The 18,411-nt window shown below is 42.3% G+C and overlaps 1 long non-coding RNA gene across 1 annotated transcript; it reads left to right on the top strand.

Moving 5' to 3' along the window:
- Positions 1-5,210: 5,210 nt before the first annotated feature.
- LOC125400833 (uncharacterized) lies at positions 5,211-13,815 on the top strand. Its single transcript, XR_007232103.3, has 4 exons — positions 5,211-5,460; positions 5,661-6,022; positions 9,245-9,317; positions 13,586-13,815. It is a non-coding gene; the product is annotated as an uncharacterized LOC125400833 (long non-coding RNA).
- Positions 13,816-18,411: the final 4,596 nt, after the last annotated feature.

Below are 18,411 nucleotides of genomic sequence, written 5' to 3'. Positions count from 1 at the left end.
AGGACTAATGAGGCTGACGTGAGCCTCAAGAAAGTGCTAGAAAGTGAATAGGATTCAAGTGTATGCCCCAAAGGTTTGGGTGTTGAAAGCCAGGGCTTCAATGGGGAAGTAGCGGGACGTTTAAGATAGTTTGGCGGTGGCCATTGCAAGTGCTGCCCTCTGAAGAAACTAATGTAGCACCCGGTGAGTTTTCCCTGGAGGGACAGTAATTCAAGAGTGTAGACTCTTTCAACTCCATTTCAGCACGTGATCACTGCCACTCCTACCCGCTTCTGCCAATGGGATGTCCTTAACTAGGAAACAAGCTGTTAAGTCAGCCCTTCCACCTCCAGAACTGTGAGCTATGGAAACTCTCATTTTGTTCATAAAGCACCTGTCCTTAGGGATCTTGTGACAGCGGCAGCACAAAGAACTTGCATGGATGTCAGCAGGTGAGCTGGGCCACCTCAGTCTTACAGAGCCCACGCTTATTGCCAGAGATCAGCATCTCTCCCTCTAAAGGCTACGGATATGAATAACACGAAGTAATTCATAGGCAGAACACAGTAACAAGCCTTCTGAGAGCAAAAGTGCAATATCTGGTAGCATTTATTGCTAGTATAATTAGTATTATTTCTAAATGTATCAGAAGCAAGCGTATATTCACATAAATAGTTTCTCAGCTGGCCCAGGAAAATCTAGGCATATTTTAATTCCTCCTACTTCACTTTGCTGGGCATTTAGACACACTGTGTAAAGAGATACAAGGCAGATTACTGCTCCCTCCTCATCCCTAGGCTCCAGGTATACCTATGACGGACCTCTTATCCAGAAGAAATAATACGTCAGAGAATTTACACGAGAGTTTCATATATGTCCAGTTGGAGCAGCCAAAAGAAACAGACTGTCAAGAGAATGGGAGCTAAATTAGCAGCGATTTCTTTATTTAATCATGTGGAAAGCCCAGAGATAGATGGTTCTTCTGTAAGCCCAATGACTCTGCCATGTCACCAAGACTTTCAAACATTCTTCCTTCTCTAGTATTGTCTTTTATAAGGCTGCCAGCGATCCAGACACCTCAGCAAACATAGCCAAGTTCATTCATGGCAGAAAAGGAAAGCAACATAGTAAGATTTTGCCTTACTATTTCACAAATAGGCAAAATCTTTTTAAATAGTACCTAACAGCTCTTTTTTTTCTTGTGTAGTTGTCTACCACTGGCTGTGTCTGACTTTGGCAAAATCATCATGATGCCAGTGATGGAGCTGGATTGTTACTGAGGACTTGGGGTTGGCCACGAAATTGCATCAGGAAAATGGTAAGAGAAGACATTCGCATTGGCTGTTGGGTGTGTACCTGGCACTGTTCATCATGGTGGCTTAGGGGTAATTTAAGGAGACAACATTTGATTGACTTCCTAGGGGAGCCCAAGAGGCAGCCTGAATGAAGCATGCATGTGAGCAAATTTTAGGTTTGGGCTTGGGGAAAAATAGAGCAGGTTTTAGCCAAAACCATTAAAGAAATGGGATAGTAAAATAGATAAATAAATAAAGCTAGTATGTAATGAGGGAAAACTGCCCTTGAAACTCTGTATGATTCTGGGAAAGGAAGGCGAGAGGCTTTCCCGGGTGTGTAACGAATGCCCTGGGATAGGAGATGCACCTTTGTGGGCTGTGGCTGAGTCACTCCCGTTCTTAAGTATAAATCCAGGGACTTAAAGGACAAAGAAACTGCAAATTATGGACAGAAGTCTGAATTAAAAGCTTTTAGTCTAGCATAATTCACATTCTATTTGTGCTGTATTTTCTTCCTGAAGAGTCTGACCCGCAGGATCAGTAATTTACACCTGAACCATTGGACACCATCCACAGCAGAAGAAAGCACAGGATATCACTACCGGGGCTTCAGCGAGCTGGCTCCATAGGGTGAGATAGGGAGACTGGCCAGCTCGGCAGCCATGGGCTCAGCTGATTAAATTCACTGAGGTCCAGGCTGTTGGAGCAAAATCAGAAGTATCATCTCTTCTCTGTGACCTGCTTTGTCTTTTCTGGCAAGGCAGATAGATTCAGAAAAGAAGAAACACACAGAGTCTTACAAAAATCAGGAAGAACTTTCTATGTATGTATGCGTACATGCCTATGTCTCACACCTGTATATGTTCATGCATGACTGTGTTTGTCTGTGTGTGATGATAAACGTAATAATCTGTCACTTTACGCAAGAGAGAGTGAAAATGTACAAATATTCTTCTGGTAGCTAATTCTGCACACACACACAAACACACACACACACACACACAGAGAGAGAGAGAGAGAGAAAGAGAGAGAGAGAGAGAGAGAGAGAGAGAGAGAGAGAGAGAGAGAGATCAGTGTTAGGTGCTTTTAAATGACGGATTTATTTTTTTTTCCTAAACTGGAACCAAGATAATTCAGTTAAAATACTTTTGCAGTAATAATCATGATTGCTATATTGCTAAAAATAATAAGAAAAATTAAATTGCTCTGTAGTAACCATAATTCTTTCCTGTACTTTGTGTGGCTGGGGCTTTAGTTTGTTTTTTAAACAGAAATGAATAGTGCCTTTTATTTATTGACTTCTTTATTCAAAATCAGTGTAGAGTTAAGTTGAAATAAATATCACCATTTTAAAAAAAACACATCAGGACTTTAACTGATTATTTTTGGACTTGTGAGAGTCTTCCCAACTTATTAATACTTTTGTACATATTTACATTGCGTTCATTAATTGATGATTAGGAAATACCTTTTAAAACGATAAAGTAAATAACATCTCTTGTTCTTATTGACAAAAATATTTGAATTTGACCAAATTAAGCCTTAACCAATAATAGTCATTACTATTTAAAAAAAAGCTTCTTAAATACAGAAAACACACAAACATCAAAATTAACTGACAAATTAGTACTAGAATTATTGAATCATTATTTTTAGGATTTGTTTGATTCTTTAAATGTTTCATACCTTTCTCCAGCAAATTCCAAAAGACATCTCTAAAAATAGTTATAGAAGATTTTTATACACACACACACATCATTTAGAAAACCCTTTTTTTATATTTTTCATAAAAAATGATAACAATCCCTTTTGCCTGGTTTTGCAAACATGGTTTCTGTTTCCACTGGACAATCATTTGGCAGACTGAGGTTGGAACATATATTCTCCAGGTCTAGTCTTTGCAGGCATTTAAGCGATTTTTGTATCCTGACTTCATATAAATTGCAGAAACTCTTTTTGTCCTGGATTTGCAGGTTCTTCGCCACCAATCTACTTTATAGTTCCCACATCATTTAGAATCGCCTTATCTCGGAAGCACTTCCAGAGACTCTCTCTTTCTCTCTAACTATAACTTCAGAAACAGATTAAGTTTGCTTTTCAAAGCCATCCATCATCCGAGATATGTTTTTGTTAGTGTTTTCTTTTGTAAATCATTTTATTATTGTAAGCTTTCTCTGGCTTGCTGGCATGATAATAGGCTATATAAATGATTTTTGTCCTATATTTGTGTTGTATATACTTTATTGTAATAGCACTCTCGGGTCAAAAGCAGCCAATATTATTCCGATTAATTCCTGTCTAGACACTCATAAATTGTCCCTTAATTTGCAGAGAGAAAGCGAAGTCATATGAAGCATAACCTTTCCCTGCTGGAGAAAGTGCACCTGGTCTTTCTGGGCGAGAGGAGACCCGCCTCCCTGCGTCCTTCAAAGCAGCAGGCCTTGCTGATGCAAGGGGGAGCAGCTCTTTCTCTATGCATGCGGCCCAGGTAGCTAGCCAAGGCCTGCCAGTTGGCCTGCTGTTCTTCAAAAGGAAAGCACAAAGCCTAATCCCCCAACACAGTTTCAGACAAACACTCATTTTATTTACTCATATTCATCTTCCTGTAAAGAGAAAAAAAACGGAGGAGAAAATAGCTTGCTTAATCCCAATACTAACACAATATTGATTCACATTCGTGTTCGGTGTTTATTGACATGCATAGCATACAATGGGGGCTATCATTTAGGCTACTGTGTTCAAGGGAAGGCGCAATCACATCGGAGAAGGCGATGAAGCCCACAGTTTATACAGTCCTAATTTTATGCAATGTAAACCTTTCAACCATTGCACATGGGAGAGAAGATGTGTGGCCTAATGAAAAACTGCACGCATACCAAATGGATTTATCTTAAAGCTAATTATGACTGCAGAGGCTCTGCCATCAGAAGTCCATCGTTATTTCCCAAACTTGTACAACGAAATTAACTTTGCTGGCTTCCGCAGCAGCCCTGCCTCTCTCATTAACCAACTGTAAGTGCGTTTGCGCTTGAAAGCGCAGCTCAGGGTTTTGTTTGGTGACATCCAGCGTTCAGGGTTTTGAAATTCTGCAGGTGCTGTGCAGTGCTCTAGGCTAAGTCTCTACTATGCTGGAGTACATATTGAACAGTAGACAGCACATACGGATCGCTAGCATATGGCGGCCAGGAGAAGAAACAGATACAAAAGCACCACACACCCTTTGCTCGGCCCCTTGGAGGTTTTATTGCCTGGTGGCAGCTGTATTTAATAAAATATTAGTATCCACTTGAGGTTTAAAGGTGTAACATAATTCCATTTCAATATAACAGTTCCATAAATTCAAATATGAAACTTTCATTGAAGCCCAATGTGGCTATAATTAAAGAAAACTTGGTGTGTACCATAGGAAAAACAAATGTGGGCCTGCTACATCTTTAGCGATCTATAAAGTAGATTTGGGGTGATCATTCTCATGTTTGAAAGTTAGAAGTGATTCTAGAGACTTCTGTGACAGAGACTGATAGTTCAATTTCTGCGTCTTTTGAAAAGTTTTATCGTGCCGGAATGATCTGCCCAGAGCCCGAGAATAAGTCTTCTTGCCCTGACTAGCGCTTTCTCCGTGCTTCTTAAAGTTCTTCTCCAACCACATCCACTGTCCAAAGTGCCGGCGAAGTTGCTAGAGGCTTCAGGACCCTTGGATTGCATTGCTGTTGTCCACAAGCTCAAAAGCAGTCAATGTCTACTTGAAGAACTTTTTACAACACTCTGTTCTGGCATAGACAGGCAGGAACTTTCAGGATGAACGTATGGGAGTAGTTGTGTGGTTTGTTTCAATATGCCACAATGGCCTGGCCACCATCATTGGGGTGCTGTTGTGATGCGATAGACCCCTATAAAGGAGGACTAGTGGAGGAGGTAAGGTCTCCAGAAGCATGACTTTGAAGTGATGATGGGAACTCAGCTCCATCCTTCCCCTCTTTTCTCCGTAGACATAGGGTGCCTCGCATTCCTCAGCCTCGTGATCCCGCCGTGATGTGCTTGCTGCTTTGCTATGGACACAGAAGGAAAAGAATGGCAGACCATGGCCTGAGAACTCCAGAGACATGAGACAGAATGAATTGCTTCTCTTTCTAACTTAGATTGTCTCAGAAGCTTTGTCACAATGATGAAAAGTTGGCCTACACAGGTGATCATTTTTATTAACAAGTTTCTTTAGGATACACACACACGTACATGTATATATACATATATGAGAGAGAGAGAGAGAGAGAGAGAGAGAGAGACTCTTTCTGAAAAAGAAACTTGCGTTTTTGCGGACACCCCACAAACAATCTAGAAGAGTAGCAAAGAAAGATGACGCCTTCTGAAATTCTCTTGTGTTCGCAGATGGAAACTTTCGAGTGAGGTTACAGGGCTCTTCCAAAGACCACACCCAGCCTGCAGTGGAGTTTTGATCATCTCGGGTGGCATGCCCAGGATGGCACGACATCACATGTGCCTCTCGTTCTCCACGGTCTCCGGGCTTTTTCCTAGGCTTTTATCTGCTCGTGTATACCAAAGGCAGAGGAGGTCATGACTTCCAGCAGAAGACATGGAGCAGACGTGGAGGGGCTGATGCAGGGGTAAAGTGATGACATCAGTGGAGACCAAAGCCACGGACATTGCTCTGCAGGGAGGTCGCGGGCAGGTTTGAAGAACAATGTCCCCGGGGCAATGGAGAAAAAAGCTATGCAAGGCCAGAGAGAAAGGTCAGCTCAGAAATCTTTTGAAATAAACCCAGAGGTGTGTGTGTGTGTGTGTGTGTGTGTGTGTGTGTGTGTGTGTGTAACTAAATGCAGCATCAGATGACATGGGGACGGTCAGATTGCTGGACATGTTAGTGAAGTATAAACCGAGGAATCCATGTCACTGCCCTGGAAGATAAGCCAGAAGGGGAAGAGAAAATTAAATAGAAACTCACACATGGAGTTTAAGCATGCAGCCAACTAGAAACAGCTCACAGACGGAGAAGCGCGTCTGAGAAAAGCCGTGAGGAGGTTTTCATTGGTGCAGGAGAAGGCTCCAGGATTTTGAGTCGAGACAAGGACATGGATGGTAGGAAACTGAAGACCACATAGTGGCTTGCCTCACTTGTAATACCGAACAGTTCCTATGAAGAAGAGAGAGCCAAGGTGGTGCCCTTGGTTTCACTAGGACTCAAAGACTGAATTCTGGAGGATAAACAAACTAGACTACTAAGGAAAAGTTCATGATATGGTGTAAAATCAGGACTGAGAACCTAAGGGGACCCAGGAAAGCTTCATCCTGTCAGGGGGTGGTGGGGTTTCCGGAGGAAAAAGGCGAGAGCTGTCCCTTCCGGTCTTCCGATGGGGCTCTTCTTTCTTACCCTTCATTTGCTCGCCGAACCCTCATTGAGCAGCACTGAGCACTCTTCTCTTCTGACCAGGCTAACCTGAAACAGCCTTTTTGTTTTGAGTTACATTTCATTCCTGTTGTGTGTCGACTTGATGATAATGTACTAAGTGACCCCAAGGCTGACTTGTTTTCCTGGGAACGCTACGATAAGCCCAGAGCTCCGGAAATAACACTTGAGAAGTTTAGAATTTAAATCAAGATGAACTTTAAAACGTAGAATCTGAACTAAATTTGGATCTCTAATCCTAAGGAAAGAAGAATCATACAACTCAAGGAGGTCAGATTGTGTTTGGGGCAAACTTCTCCAAACACAGGTCAGGAGCAGATGCTTTCGTTGCTATGGCAACTTCTGAGCTGGTTCTCTCTCTCTCTCTCTCTCTCTCTCTCTCTCTCTCTCTCTCTCTCTCTCTCTCTCCCTCCCTCCCTCCTTTTATCCCTCTCCCTCTTTCTTCATCCTTCCTCCTCCCGTCCCTTCCCTCCTTCTCCATCCTCCTCTTTTCCTTCTCTCCCCCTCTTTTCTCTGTACATTCTATCTTGTTTCTGCAGCCCCAAAGTCAGATAAAGGTCACTTGGAAATTCAGTGTTCCTCCTTCTAGGAGCTAGAAGGAAAATGCACATCAAAAATTAGGTTGAAGCCTGCGATTTTTTTTCCTATGTATTAAGACATGATGGAATTATTTAATTACCTTTGCTAGCAAGTTGACGGACAAGCATCTTCCTATCACACTGCAGATCTGCAGATAGGATTATTTACATCCAATCTAAGGAGTGCTGACTGGTGTTGTTGGAAGCTAAAGCTGCATCAGCATTTAAATTCCCACTTTTCTGGGCAAAAACCCAACTGAATGATTCAATTAAACTCGTTATGTTATATATTATCCAGAAGTTCACAATACAAAGTGATCCTCCAGCCTGAACCCCTGCCTTTATGATTGCAATTTGGTAAGCAAGACAATTTCCAAGGACTATTTTACTTGAACTGCAATGAAAACGTCAGGCCATAACGCACTTTTGATGCAGGTTTTATGAACGGCACTCCAGAATCAACCATTATTTCAAGCACATGCAATAAATAACCTTCATTATTCATCAGAGAGTAAATATGCATTTGTATTTGCAAATATGGCTGGCAGCTTCCTGAGGAAAGCAGCCGGCAGTCAGCAGCTCCTTCAGCCATTTAGGGAGATAACAAATGGACCCCAGCCTCCTTAATTGTTATAGACCACCCTCCTAATTTCTGAGAGACGGGCAGCTCCGTGACAGCGTAGACTTTGGACAGTGTTCTCTGCCCCCTGCCTACTCACCTGAGCAGTGTGACTCAATGGGCTCTCAACTAATATATAGAAAAGGGGCATAATTTAATGTGTATCCTCTCTGATTCTGTAGAAACATTTTTCCCGGTGATTTCTTTTTTAAGAAATCGCTATCTTTTTATTTTGAGATGTTCAAGCCTAATGAATTCTTTAGACAGGATTAATGGATTCTGGAATTGGGCATTCTTCAGACCTGGGTGTGCAATGCTTGAGAATCTCTTTCTGGGGAGGTGTGCAAAAGATTAAGCACCTGATGCTCAAAAGTGAAGATCAGAGTAACAGGTCCCGGGGCCCCATGTCAAGGAAAGCTGGACAGGCATAACAGGTAATGCCAGAACTTGAGATCAAGGAGAGGGGATCCGTGGGGCAAGCTGGCTGGCTGGAATGGCTAGAATTTGTGATCTCCAGGTTTCCTAAGAGATCCTGACTCCACACATGACGTGGAGACTGAGTGAACACCTGATGCCAACTTTGGGCACACACACATACACACTCACACGCACATGCACGCATGCACACACACACACCCTACACACACACATAAATCTGGAAACATTTGTTCACCCGACACACAAAAACGTGTATACATACATGCACAGCAGATAAACATTCCCATGTGGAACAAAAAAGTAAAATAAAAGGTCGATCTTTCTTTTTCCTTTTTCTCTTTCTTTCTTCCTTTCTTTTCTTTTCTTTCTTTCTTGCTTTCTGTCTTTTTTTCTTTCCTAACACTTTTATCTGGTATTTATTATTTATTCAGTTCTGTTTATCTCTCAAAACAGAGGACAAACAGTTCCACATTGCTGTTCTTAGACACATACGGACAGACATAATACATAAAGCACTTAAGTCTCTCTGCCTGATGATGCCAAGATATCCAGCAAAGCCAGTTTTGCATCACATGTGTTTGGCATGGGTCAGGGGAGACATCTGCTCATTTCCAACTCCCCCAGGCTTCTTAAACGATCCAATACCAACTTGATTCTTTTTTTTTTTTACTGCCTGTTGTTACATATAGAGACAACCCCATCTCCCGTTTATGATTCTGTACCTTAAATGATATGAAATCAGTTTGTTAGTTTGTCAATGCATCTGTCCACCAAAAGAAGTTATTGAGTGCTTATGTGTGGCCTATATGTGTCAGCTACCATGCTATGTGCTAGGTCCTTGAGATATTCATTTCAATAATTCTATAATGGACCAAATGATGTACATGCTCATTGACTGTTTCCTGTTTCCCAGCCCTAGCTTCTGATGCGCTGTTCTTTGTAGCTGGGATCTTCTGGCCTCTGATGCTGTCTGTTGCTGTAACAAGGTATTAGAGTCTGAGTGATGGAGAAAGAATGCGGGCTTATTTCTTACAACCTGGGGAAGGGAAGGTTAAGAAATTATACCTGGCACCCAACAGCCCCTTCCTGCTGCCTTGTAACTTGGCAAAGTCGCTGCATGGTAAAGAGGCATGCCTGTGAGACAGGGAAGAAATCAGATGAAACTCGCTGTGGCGTTCACTCCCCTGACAACTAGCCCACTCAATTGATAAGAGCCTTAGTCAGACCCTGAAGTCAAGTCGGTCCCCTCATGACAGGTGACCTCTTGAAGAACCCACCTCTTAATACTATTAAGATGGCAGGTCAGTCCGATAAGAGTTTGGATGGGACATTGATATCACAGCAGGGGTAAAACGGCATTAGCTGAAGCCACCAGTGTGAGGGTGGGATGGATGGTAAAACAGAGAACAGGGGATTGTGGGTTAGGAAGAGGGCTCCGGTGGCTGTGTAATTATTACAGAGAAATGGTACTGCTTTAGCCACTAAGCATGAACAGACTACTGCACACTACACCGGCTCTGCCTTCCATGCCAGGGTCTAATACACAGCACCAGTCATGTTCACTGTGGTAAGAATAGAAACCCCAGAGTAGGGAAAGATTATGTAGCTGAAACAGCTCTTACGTTAGATGTGAGACTAACAAGAGAAACTGGATTAACTCCGTTCCAGTCAGAAGATACAGCATATCCAAAGGCTTGGGATCTGAAAGGTGTGTCACACTTAGAAAACAGGGTGACATGAGAAGAATAAGGGGTGAGCAAGGTTAGACCAGAGGGGAGGCTGGGAAGAAGAGTCAGATCAGACCATGAAAGGTGCGAAGTCCTTGCTAAGAAGTTTAGACTTCATCTAAAGAAACAAAGACAAACAAACAAAACAAACTAACAAACCAAATCTAACCAAAACGGAAGTCACTGGTGACTCTTCAACAGGCAAAGGACGATGTGTGACAACCAAGGATGGCACAAATGACAAAGAGCTAGTAAAAGGATGCCACCTACCATGCGGGAGAGAAAATGAGATCGCCGTATACTCCTGGAAAGAGATGTCAGGACTGGTGTTGGGAGCTCCAGGACTTCTTTCCATACAAGTCAAGGCATGCCTACCTTCTATCATCATCTAGAAGGTTCCCTGTTCCCAGGCATCTCTTTGCCAGTGTACCCAATGACTCACTGTATCTCATTACAATTGATTGGAGAGGCCAAGGAACCTTAAGACATGTCATAACTGACACAGTTTTCTGGGAGAAGGGCACTGCACCCATGACATTTCACCTCAGCAAGGGGAGACCTTCACTGAAGTGTGTTCAGCAGGATGCTAGCGTCTGTCAGATGGTAATATTCACTACATTAACCAAACATACAAAGAAAGGATTTGCCCGTGAAATTGCTTGTGGGACTCTCTGAATCAAAACCAGATGGTTTCTTTTCTGCTTATTTATTTGTTGCAAGACTTTTAAACCTTTAATTCCTACCTTGCACGGTGGGGATCTGTTGGTTTTTCAAGGAGAGTGGTACGGAGAAGCGTATCGTGAGTCACTCTCGTGATTAGGGTTTTCAGGAAAAGTGATGAGCAGAGATCTTCATCGCTAGCAAGCTACTTTCATCCGCACTGCTGTGTTTGGTCCTCTGCAGAGTTCATGCGTGGGGAAAGCAGACATCACTGTGGGCAGTTTAACAGAAATAAACAAGAGTTAGTGGAAGTCAGAGTCCTGGGCTGAGTCCCTCCAAGTTCCTATAGGAAGTATCTTGGATTTGTACACCCACAAGACCAGAGCCATGGGTCCTCCTGACAAACACAAACACTGTCACCATCATTGCCTCAGCTAAAAGAAAATGGGCTTTTCCTATGCAGGGGCACCTTGCTCAGCCTAGATAGAGAGGGGAGGGTCTTGGTCCTGCCTCAAGTGATGTAACAGACTTTGCTGACTCCCTATGGGAGACCTTCACCTCTCTAAGGAGTGGAATGGTGAATGGGGGGGGGTGATGGGAGAGCGGGAGGAGGGGAGGGAGAGGGAACTGGGGTGAATATGAATAAAAAAGATTGTTTAAAAAATAAAAAGAAAGAAAATGGACTGCAGGGGCCCAGAGCAGAAATCATGGAAGTAGGTGGAAGGGGATTGAACACCAAAGCGTGGGAGGAGTCATATGCATACGTAAAATTGTATATAATCAGGTGAGGGACGCAAGGGACCACTGATGTCTCATGGGTGATGTGATACAAATTACCCTTCTCTACATCTTTGGAGTCACTACCAAGGGAAGTGGAGCTGGCAGCCCAAGAGATCCCAGGAATTCATTGTTGTTCATTTTTGAATGATTCAATAATCATAAGTCCAGAAAATTCTATTGCAGATGTCCCCCATCAGCTGCATCTGCCCATCGCTGATACAACTGCTTCAGCAAAGCTGAAGTCTTCTGTCTGACTATGTGATGCTCACTGGGTGTGAAGCCATCTTCTTCGAAAATGAATTAATCCAAATTGAATGTGAAAGATGATTCTATAACTGGGTCAAATCGAAGGAGTAACTGGCTATAATACAGGCCACGTCCGCAAACTCTCGCTGTGATAGTATCCGTAGCTGGTTAGTCGACATTATAGCACGCCCTCTCCGTGCCAGATGTGGACTGAGCGCCAGCGAGAGGAGTATACAAGAGGGGCCAGGCCTCTGCCCTCACAGGAAATTAGAGACCACTAGAGAAGGGAAGTAATTATGAAACAAATCATTCTAACTTATTGAGTAAATAATTTAAAATGAAAGCATTCTCCAAAGAGCAAATGCAGTGGGAAAACCTAAGGAAAACCCAACCGCATCCTGTAACAGGTTTGAGCAGAAAAAGCTACACACAGCGTTCAGATTTTCCTTTGTTTGTGGTGCATGTGCGTCTTTGTGTGCATGCACAAGTTTGCAGATGTGAGTGCAGATGCACACGTGCAGAGTGCATCCTCAGAGATCAGAGAACCACTGTGGGTGACTGTCCTCGTATTCTGCCTTGATTGAGGTAGATTTGTTGTTTCCCGTGGCATATGCCAGCCAGCCTATCTGGTCCTCCTTTTGCCGGAGTTTTTCCTGTCTCTACTTCCATCTGACTATGGGAGTGTCGGGATAGATTACCTAATTTTTTACATGGATTTTGGGAATTTGAGCTCAGTTCTTTATCCTTATATGACCAACACTTTACCGACTGACCATCCCCTTCAGCCTTTGTAGAGTTTTCTAATGGTCTCTCATCTGAAAATGTCTACAAAATGGTGTGAGTAGATATCCCAGTGTTTCCTTAGGGTCCTCCTCAGAAAAATGTAAGATATGTTTGGGGATCCCTGAACTGTATAAAGTTCAGCTGACTTTTGTAAAGTCTCTGTCTTTTGGAGAACGTTCGGCATCGTGAGGGTCAAAGGCAAGCGCATGGGTGGAGCAGATCAAAAACTTCGTGGGAAACCTTTCTGTGACTGTTTGTGGCAGCTGGAGTTCCCAGGAAGACAACTTGGAAAGTACTGGCGCAGATGCCAAAAGTGCCTCCCAGTTTTAAAATTCAGTTACTAGGTTTTAGAAAAAGTATTCCACCAATAATATATAAAAAAAAGGTCTAATGTGCAGTCACTTGGAGTCAGAGGTGGTTGCAAGTCTTCGTGGGGAATTATGAGTGTAAACTCAGATGGAAAGGGCCCAGAAATGGAAAATACTTAAAATAAGAAAAGCGAAATGCCATTTAAGCATATGCTATGCACTTGGAGGCAGAGGCTGGCGGATCTCTGTGGGTTCGAGGCCAGCCTGGTCTACAAGAGCTAGTTTTAGGACAGGCCCCAAAGCTACAGAGAAAGCCTGTCTCAACAGGGCGGCACAGGGGAGAATATGCTATGCAGCTAAGGAATATGCTGTGCAGCTAAGTGTAAATTGCCAGTCAACATTGAGAGTCACAGGGCCATCACTCACAGAATCTTCTGGAATTATGTGTGGAAGAATCCTGAGTAAACTAGACTGGCAGACTTACAAAAGAGATCGTTTCAAGTAAGCAGATGAGGACAGAGAGCTACGTGCCGGCTGCAGGCCCACGGGTGCTCCTCACCCTCCTTGGTGCAACTTCTTGTCTTCTCAGCTTCTTGGCCCCTGAACCTAACCTCACTTTTCTAATATTAATAACTTTTATTACCATGCATGTCGAGTTGTGTGAATTTTTCTCTCCTGAGATCTTTTACGTTTTAAACTCTCTACTTAAAAGATCTTTCTCACATCTCTTTGTGAGGGAAATTTTCCTAGATTTTCAGCTCCAGCTCCAATTTTACTTTATTCGTGAAACCTGCTGTCTAAACTCTGCCAGCCGAGAGTGTTACCATTTCTGACTAGCAATGACAGCGCGTGCTTCCAGGAGGCCTTCACTATTCAACCGCTGTCCCTTTGAGGGAATCGTGTTGCTCGCTCCGCTCATTACCTCATAGATTTCTGGGAAGTGTCCTCAGAAAGCCGTATCCCACAAGGAGTACATTGCAAGAGGTAAGATAGGTCTGTGACTGAACGGAATCAAGGGCTCTTTGTGTGTTCAGCAAATTTTGGATACTGAGCATATTGAGATAGCAGGATGGGAGTGGGGGTCAACTGTGAAAAAAAGATTTACCAACCAGAAGCAGGGCATTAACTTTACCCTCGTGAGATATCAGCTCTTTAAATTGTTCTAATAGGTGCCTGTAAGTACAGGAGACCAACAGAAGCCCTACTAGCTTAGCTGCAGTGGAAGAAGACTTTGAAGGAAGTTTTACTGTGGACTAAGGAAGGACCTGATTTTGAAACTTGAAAATCCTCCAATGACTCTGACCCCACAGGTATAATGCTTCAACATCACCTACAAAACCCAATGATCCTCGGAGCTACACATGAGCCCCCAAAGTTAATAAGATCATCTAAAGCTGTAAGATATCATTCAAGAGCTCAGTGATTGTGACTGAAGCAGAAAGTTGACTTTCCTGGGCTTCTCATTTAGGAATCATTAGCTAGGTGTGATGGCTCCAGGCTATCAAGGGACTGAAAAAGGAGGGTTGCCTTAAAAGTGTTGAGGACAAGAAGGCCTACACAGTGTGCTCCTGTTGAGTCTGGGCTATAGTGGGAGACACTGCCAGTAGACAGACAAACAAATACAAAGAGAAATCCGAATGACATTGTCAATTTCCCTCTAGACTCTTCTCAGACACCTTTGTTTATTCCGGGTGTTTTCTGAGGTATGGAACCAAGCTTCAGGTCCCACATGGTAGTCAGTTAATCAAGTGATTCTTCATGGTTGAAGGCCAGCGGTAGGATCCCTGAGGTCTGTTGTATGTGGAGGTTGTCTGTTTTCCCTTACTTGGGGAATTACTTCCTTTCCTTGACTCCGGTCTTGAGAAACTTTTGCGTAATCTAGTCAGGTGGCTCTAGCCGGTATGGTGATTAGCTTCAGCTGCCTCCTTGATTCAGCTGTATAACACAAACGCTGTTTTCCTGTTCAACTGTAAGTAATAAATATGCTAAACATATTTATTAAATGTGGGGTGCAGCAGTGTCTCTATCCAACAGCCCAGGCCACTGGGTCCCTCCTTTTCTGTGTGTTCCTGTATTTGTCTAGTTTTCAACTCTTCACTGCCCTGGTCAGCATTCTGAGATCTAAGCCAAGCCATGATACTAACAACAGAGCTCAGTCTGTTGTCTCTTACATACTTCTCGTGTGCCTGAACTACACAGAACTTCAAAAAGGAACAAGAAAGGGATACAGTCTTCTTCCTTTTCCTCTTCTTCTATGTCTGCCATAATGTTGTTAGCCAGATTTCTTTTCTAAGTATTTTTCTTTTTATTCTTTTATATCATAATTCTATAATTTATATATTATTTTGAAATCATGTTGTCTAGAATTACAGTGTTTTCTATATAACTTCTCCTGAACAGTATTCTTAATCACTTTGTCTCCATCTTACAGGTTAGAAAATATTTCAACATTTTTTATTAATATTCATGCCTTAATATACTTTCCATATAGTAGTCTAAGACAAGATAGTTAAACCAGCCATGTTATGCCCATGGACTTGATGTGTGAGCTCTCCTTCAGTTTTAAATGCTCACATATGGGGCTAGATAGATGGTTCAGCAATTAGGAAAACTCACTTCTGAGCAAAAGACCTAGGTTCAGTTCCCAAAACATACATAGCATCTCACAACCACTTATAACTCGAGTTCCAGGAGATCCAACACCCTCTTTTGGGTTTTTGCACCCACAGCATACATATACACTCATTCAAACATACAAGGATATGAAAAAATAAATAATAAACCTTAAATGTGCTCAAATATGTTTGGTTAGGGTTGACAGAGGTTTCTGTCCTGCCCAGTCCCACAACCATTCAGTTCCAAAGAAACACATGGAGGCCTACAATGGTTATAAACTGGTTGGCCTATTATCTCAGGCTTCTTATTAACTAATTCTTACGTTTTAAATTAGACCATAATTCTTGTCTGTGTTAGCCACATTGCTCGGTAACTTTATCAGTGAGGCATTCTCATCTTGCTTCCTCTATATCTGGATGATGAATGCAGACTGAACCTTTCGTCTTGCCAGAATTTTCCTTCTCCTCTTCTGGTTGCCCCACCTTTACTTCCTGCCTGGTTACTGGCCAATCAGCATTTTATTAAACCAGTGCAACTGACAAACATTTACAGGGTACAAGACCATTGTCCTACAGTACTTCCCCCCCTACTTTTTTCAAAACAAGAACTCTGAATCTAATCTCTTTTGTTCAGCTTTCTTCCTGACCAATATCAAGAACAGCTTGTAACCAACACTCTAAACAAAGAAAAACATTCATGATCCATTTTTTGAGAATGTGGGCATAGTTTCCAGTCCACTTCCTGCTGATTAGGAGCACTGATAATCTTACAGGGAAGAAAATTTGAATTATGGTTTAATCCTAACTGGAGGCTTGTTCATCTCAGCTAGAAGTCTTGATCTGGTCTGGATGTAAAACTCAAACATCTGGGCCATCTGCTCCTATCGGGGATTTCTCAGGGTGTCTTCCTTGGTCAAACCTGATTTTTCTTAATACAGAATGAATCCACAGTCCCTCATTTCCTCTTGAAACAAAAACAAAACCTCTTTTCCAAAGTATCATATCTTTTGACTTAAATTTTGAAGTCAAGGCATTTTTAAAATATATATATATTTGATTAATCCAGCAGCATTTATATTCAAATGTCTTTTAGCAGATGTTGCTCCTTCCTCAGCATTCAAACAATTCAAAGAGAACATAATAACATACAGTATCCAGATTTTCTGTGTATTTTTCTTCTTTACATGGTTTTATTTTAAACTCCATTTCTTTTTAATTTTAATTTTTGTTTTTTTGAGACAAGTTTTCTCTGTGTATCTTTGGCTGCCCTGGAACTCACTCTGTAGACCAGACTGTCCTTGAACTAACAGAGATCTGCCTGCCTCTGCCTCCCAAGTGTTGGGATTAAAGGTGTGCACCACCACACCTAACTACTCTCTTTCTTTTTTTTTTTTAAGGACTTTATCCTTTTTCTTTTCTCTCTCAACAGCATGTATTTTTAAACACACTGTAAACCATTTAGAGGTTTTCTTTTATCTGAACCTATCTTTACCATATATCTCTCTTTCCCTGACCTTATGAGCCTTTAATTTGCTAAGCAATATGGCTGGGATTAGAGCTGTGGCTTTGACAGCTGGATCCAGCCCATTCCTTAGCTTTCTGAGAGTCTAGCCTCATGGTGGAGGTACTGGTAGGAGCTTTGTTTATTGGCACAATTCTATGCAGTTTCAAGGTCCGTACCACCACCAAGAAGCATGCTGCTGGCTATTCATAAAAAACCATTTAAGTGTTTGCTGGTGGGTCCTCTTAAAACAGCTGCAAGGTTTTTGCAGCTAAAACTGAGTCAGGAAGCCTTTGTCAAATGAGATGCTCTTGGCTCTGGCAAACAGAGTACACCTGAGAAAATGCTGCTCTCAAGAAGCCATGCTTAACTCTGTTCTTTTTTGTCTAGAGTTATTTCCCAGGCTCTTTCAGGTTTTATGTGGATGCAGTTGTCCACGCTGACACCGTTTGTTGACAGAGGTTTCTGTTCTACCCAGTCCCACAGCCGTTTAGTCTCCATCTTACAGGTTGGAAAATATTTCAACAGTCTTTCTTTTATTATTATTTATGTCTTAATATACTTTGCATATAGTAGTCTAAGACGAGAAAGCTAAGCCAGCCATGGTATGTCCATGGACTTGATGTGTGTGCTTTCCTTCCATTTTAAATGCTCAAACATTGGGCTAGAAAGATGGCTCAGCAATTAGCAAAAGATGGCTCATTGCTTAGCAAAAGACCTACGTTCAGTTCCCAGCACATACACAGCATCCCACAACCACCTATAACTCGAGTTCCAGGGGATCCAACACCCTCTTGTGGGCTTTTGCATCCACAGCATACATATACATCCATTCAAACTTGCAAGAATATGAAAAAATAAATAATAAAGTGCTCAAATATGTTTGGTTAAAGCAGCGGTACTCAACCTTATTAATGCCATGATCCCTTAAAGTTGCAGTGTCCCCCAACCATAAATCTATTTTCATTTCCCCTTCACAACTGTAGTTTTGCTAGTGTTGTGAACAGTAATGTAAACATCTGATATGCAGATGGTCTTAGCAATCCCTGTGAAAGATTCATTTAATCCCTAAAGGACTGGAGACTAACAGATTGAGAATTGCTGATTTAGAGTCACTCCAGTCAGAACTGGAACTTAGATGTATTATATATCCTCTTCTCGTTATGCCTGAACCCTCAAGGAAATGTGAGGAGACAGAATTCTGTGAATTCCTAGAATTTTGTATTAGAAAATTCGATGGTATTTGTGTCCCTAGTTGAAATCTTAGCCTGGCTGAAAGTAATAGCAATAGGAGAGGAAGGGCAATGATTGGGTTCTGGGTTATAAACATGATAGGTGTGAAGAGACTTCAGGGTGCCCTTCACACTCCTATTATTTGATGCCCTGTGGTAAGGTGGTATCTACACACAAGACAAGAGCCCTCACCAGACATCCAATCAGTTGCCATAATGGCAGGCACT

This window comes from Myodes glareolus, chromosome 24 (assembly GCF_982192425.1).
Source record: "Myodes glareolus chromosome 24, mMyoGla1.1, whole genome shotgun sequence".
Lineage (NCBI taxonomy): Eukaryota > Metazoa > Chordata > Mammalia > Rodentia > Cricetidae > Myodes > Myodes glareolus.
The sequence above is the reverse complement of the archived record's forward strand: the minus strand, read 5'-3'. Positions and strand labels throughout refer to the sequence as shown.